Consider the following 5,697-nt stretch of genomic DNA (forward strand, 5'->3'; position numbering starts at 1 on the left):
AGACCCCTACATCGTAATCGGTCAACTCGCATCCATCCTTTACTTCTCCATCTTCCTCTTTCTCACTCCCCTGGCAGGATGACTAGAAAACAAAATCCTAGAACGTCCATGCACTAGTAGCTCAGCGTTAGAGCGTCGGCCTTGTAAGCCGAACGTCGAAGGTTAAATCCCTTCCTACTGCTAAGAACCTTTCAGAGAAGGGGGACTCTCACCCCCGCCCTTAACTCCCAAAGCTAAGATTCTATTTAAACTATTCTCTGCCCGAGCTCTGCCCCACCTAGTACATATATGTAATATACCATTATTATATTTCAAACATATATAATAATGCTTTACCGACATATATGTAATATCACCATTCATTTTTTGTACCCATAGAACTAACCTAACACTGAAGACTCAAATAAAGCATTAAATTTAAAGTTATAAAATTGAAATCAAGGATGGAGTAATTTAAGACCGACCACAACTTGCGCGAGTCTAGATATACCAAGCACTCAACAACCTAAGCATACTCAGAATTTTAATGTAGTAAGAACCGACCATCAGTTGATTTCTTAATGATAACGGTTATTGAGGGTGAGGGACAACTATTGTGGGGGTTTCACACAGTGAATTATTCCTGGCATTTGGTTCCTACTTCAGGGCCATAACTTGGTTCTTCCTCACACTTTCATCGACGCTTGCATAAGTTAATGCTTTTAATACATACTCCTCGTTACCCAACATGCCGGGCGTTCTCTCCACGGGTGTATGGGGTTCCTCTTTTTTTTTTTCCTTTCAATTGACATTTCAGAGTGCACACGGTAATGTATTATAAGGTTGAACATTTTCCTTGCATGTTATAATATGTATGCATGGTGAAAAGACATTACTTCTTTAATTACATAACTGATATCAAGAGCATAAAGTTTAGTCAACTACTTGTTGTAACTCGAAGATGCCCCCTCGGTTTGTGCGCGGTAAACCCCCCCTACCCCCCCAACACTCCTGACATAACTATTATTTCTGCAAACCCCCCGGAAACAGAAATATCTCTAGAAATCCAGAATTTGTTGGTTCATTTATTCTCTAACCAAACTAATCAAATATACCATATATTTCAATATGTTATATTATATATTTCAATATGTTATATTATATATTTCAATATGTTATATTATATATTTCAATATGTTATATTATATATTTCAATATGTTATATTATATATTTCAATATGTTATATTATATATTTCAATATGTTATATTATATATTTCAATATGTTATATTATATATTTCAATATGTTATATTATATATTTCAATATGTTATATTATATATTTCAATATGTTATATTATATATTTCAATATGTTATATTATATATTCAATATGTTATATTATATATTTCAATATGTTATATTATATATTTCAATATGTTATATTATATATTTCAATATGTTATATTATATATTTCAATATGTTATATTATATATTTCAATATGTTATATTATTCGTTTAATACACACTATTTAACCCCTAATCTCCCAACATGCCCCTTATTTTTACAAACTCTCTAAACGGACATGTTCCTGCCAATTTTTAATTCATTATGTTCACAAATGCTTCGCCAGCGTAGCTTAAAGAAAGCATAACACTGAAGATGTTACGATAACCCTGAGACCGGGTTCGCAAGCACAAAGGTTTGGTCCTGGCTTTACTATCAGCTTTAGCTATATTTACACATGCAAGTATCCGCACCCCTGTGAGAATGCCCCACAGTCCCCTGCCCGAGGACAAGGAGCCGGTATCAGGCACAAACACATTAGCCCACGACACCTTGCTTAGCCACACCCCCAAGGGAACCCAGCAGTGATAAATATTAAGCCATAAGTGAAAACTTGACTTAGTTAAAGTTAAAAGGGCCGGTAAAATTCGTGCCAGCCACCGCGGTTATACGAAAGGCCCAAGTTGATAGACGTCGGCGTAAAGCGTGGTTAAGAAACTTCTCAACTAAAGCCGAATGCCCTCAGAACTGTCGTACGTTTGCCGAAGGTAAGAAGCCCATTTACGAAAGTCGCTTTATTCTTCTGATTCCACGAAAGCTGTGAAACAAACTGGGATTAGATACCCCACTATGCACAGCCCTAAACTTAGATAGTCTACTACACCCCCTATCCGCCTGGGGACTACGAGCGTTAGCTTGAAACTCAAAGGACTTGGCGGTGCTTTACATCCACCTAGAGGAGCCTGTTCTAGAACCGATAACCCCCGTTAAACCTCACCCTCTCTTGTCATTCCCGCCTATATACCGCCGTCGTCAGCCTACCCTGTGAAGGTCCCATAGTTAGCAAAATTAGCATAACCCAAAACGCCAGGTCGAGGTGTAGCACATGAGAGGGGCAGAAATGGGCTACACTCCCTGACGAGGGAATACGAATAATGTACTGAAACGTACATGTTGAAGGAGGATTTAGTAGTAAGCAGAAAATAGAGTGTTCTGCTGAATCCGGCCCTAAAGCGCGCACACACCGCCCGTCACTCTCCCCAAGCGACTCACTCAAATTGATAATAAACTAACACTGCAAAGGGGAGACAAGTCGTAACATGGTAAGTGTACCGGAAGGTGCACTTGGAACAAATATCAGAGCGTGGCTAAATAGCTAAAGCATTTCCCTTACACTGAAAAGTTATTCGTGCAAATCGAATCGTTCTGACACCAAACAGCTAGCCGACTAAACTAAAAACACCTAACCTTTATTATTAAACCCTAATACACTACAATGATAAAATAAACCATTTTTCCCCCTAAGTATGGGAGACAGAAAAGGAACAACGAGCGATAGAAAAAGTACCGCAAGGGAACGCTGAAAAAGAAATGAAAAAAACCCAGTAAAGTTCAAAAAAGCAGAGACTAGCCCTCGTACCTTTTGCATCATGATTTAGCTAGAACCTTACAAGCAAAAAGCATTTTAGTTTGTACCCCCGAAACTAGGTGAGCTACTCCAAGACAGCCTATAAATTAGGGCGCCCCCGTCTCTGTGGCAAAAGAGTGGGACGAGCTTCGAGTAGAGGTGACAAACCTATCGAACCTAGTTATAGCTGGTTGCCTGAGAATTGAATAGCAGTTCAGCTTCTTGAATTCTTCCCTCCACATAGCCCCGCGCACCCCTCAGACTCAAAGAAATCAAGAAAGTTAGTCATAGGGGGTACAGCTCCTATGAAAAAAGATACAACTTTCCCAAGTGGATAAAGATCATAAATCCTAAGGCCTAGTGTCCCAGTGGGCCTAAAAGCAGCCACCTCTCAAGAAAGCGTTACAGCTCTAACACCCCCGCCACCTCAAATTTTGATAACAAATCTTAATCCCTTTTATATTACTGGGCCTTCTACACCCCTTAGAAGAGACCATGCTAGAATGAGTAACTAGAGATTTTCCCCTCTCTCTCCAAACGCACCTATAAATCGAAACGGACCCACCATCGAACATTAACGGCCCCAACACCTAGAGGGCATTGAACAGCCACTAAACAACAAGAAAAACACCCACCACAAAAACCGTTGATCCCACACTGGCGCGTTTAAAAAGAAAGACTATAAGAAAAAGAAGGAACTCGGCAAACATAAGCCTCGCCTGTTTACCAAAAACACCGCCTCTTGTACTTCAACAATAAGAGGTCCCGCCTGCCCAGTGACTATATGTTAAACGGCCGCGGTATTTTAACCGTGCAAAGGTAGCGTAATCACTTGTCTTTTAAATGAAGACCCGTATGAATGGCATCACGAGGGCTTTACTGTCTCCTTTTTCCAGTCAATGAAATTGATCTCCCCGTGCAGAAGCGGGGATAAAAACATAAGACGAGAAGACCCTGTGAAGCTTAAAGACGACAAGCAGACCAAACTAAGTACCTCAAATAAAAGAACTAAAGCACCGGACCCTGCCCTAATGTCTTCGGTTGGGGCGACCACGGAGAAACAAAAAAACCCCCATGTGGACTAGAAGCACTATTACTTCCTTTTTCTCTCCCACAACCTAGAGTCACCACTCAAAGTAACAGAACTTTTGACCAAACACGATCCGGCCACGCCGATTAACGAACCAAGTTACTCCAGGGATAACAGCGCTATCCCCTTTTAGAGCCCATATCGACAAGGGGGTTTACGACCTCGATGTTGGATCAGGACATCCTAATGGTGCAGCCGCTATTAAGGGTTCGTTTGTTCAACGATTAAAGTCCTACGTGATCTGAGTTCAGACCGGAGAAATCCAGGTCGGTTTCTATCTATGAAATGATCTCTTTCAGTACGAAAGGACCAAAGAGAAGAGGCCCCTGCTTACAGTACGCCTCACCCTTACCTGCTGAAACCCACTAAAGCAGACAAAAGGACATGCCACTTAAGCCGAAAGAACGGCCTGTTGGGGTGGCAGAGCTCGGACACTGCAAAAGACTTAAATCCTTTTCACGAAGGTTCAAATCCTTCCCCAACTATGATCTCAACAATTATCACCTCCATCGTAAACCCCTTAATTCTAATTATCTTTGTTCTCCTAGCTGTAGCCCTCCTTACCCTAGTCGAACGAAAAGTACTAGGCTACATACAACTCCGCAAAGGCCCAAATGTTGTAGGCCCATACGGACTCCTTCAACCAATCGCTGACGGACTAAAACTATTTATAAAAGAACCTGTCCGCCCCTCTACTTCTTCCCCCCTCCTATTTCTCCTAACCCCAATATTAGCCCTTACCTTAGCCCTCACCCTTTGAACGCCCATCCCCTACCCTTCCCCCTAGCCGACTTAAACCTAAGCATCCTCTTCATTTTGGCAATCTCTAGCCTAGCAGTCTACTCCATTCTGGATCAGGTTGAGCCTCCAACTCAAAATACGCCCTTATCGGGGCCCTGCGTGCTGTCGCACAAACTATTTCCTACGAAGTTAGCCTTGGGCTCATTCTACTGTGCACAATTATCTTCACAGGAGGTTTTACCCTACAAACTTTCAGCGTCGCCCAAGAAAGCACCTGGCTTCTCCTGCCAGCTTGACCCCTTGCTGCAATATGATACATCTCTACACTGGCAGAAACAAACCGAGCTCCTTTCGACTTAACAGAAGGGGAGTCTGAGCTAGTATCAGGCTTCAACGTTGAATACGCAGGGGGACCCTTCGCCTTATTCTTCCTTGCCGAGTACGCTAACATCCTCCTAATGAATACACTATCAGCCACCCTATTCTTCGGAACATCCCTCATCCACTCCATCCCCGAGCTCGCCTCAACAAACCTAATAATTAAAGCTACCCTCTTATCTGTAGCATTCCTATGAGTCCGAGCATCCCTACCCACGATTCCGCTACGACCAACTAATGCATCTAATTTGAAAAAATTTCCTCCCACTAACCCTGGCCCTCGTCATCTGACACCTTGCACTACCAATTGCACTTACAGGGCTTCCCCCACAACTTTAACCCCGGAATTGTGCCTGAACTAAAGGGCCACTTTGATAGAGTGAATAATGAGGGTTAAAGTCCCTCCAACTCCTTAGAAAGAAGGGGCTCGAACCCTATCTGAAGAGATCAAAACTCTTAGTGCTTCCACTACACTACTTCCTAGTAAAGTCAGCTAAACAAGCTTTTGGGCCCATACCCCAAAAATGTAGGTTAAAACCCTTCCTTTACTAATGAGTCCCTTTATTTTAGCTTTCTTAATAACAGGCCTTGGCCT

This window comes from Parambassis ranga, unplaced genomic scaffold (genome assembly GCF_900634625.1).
Source record: "Parambassis ranga unplaced genomic scaffold, fParRan2.1 scaffold_185_arrow_ctg1, whole genome shotgun sequence".
Taxonomy (NCBI): Eukaryota; Metazoa; Chordata; class Actinopteri; family Ambassidae; genus Parambassis; species Parambassis ranga.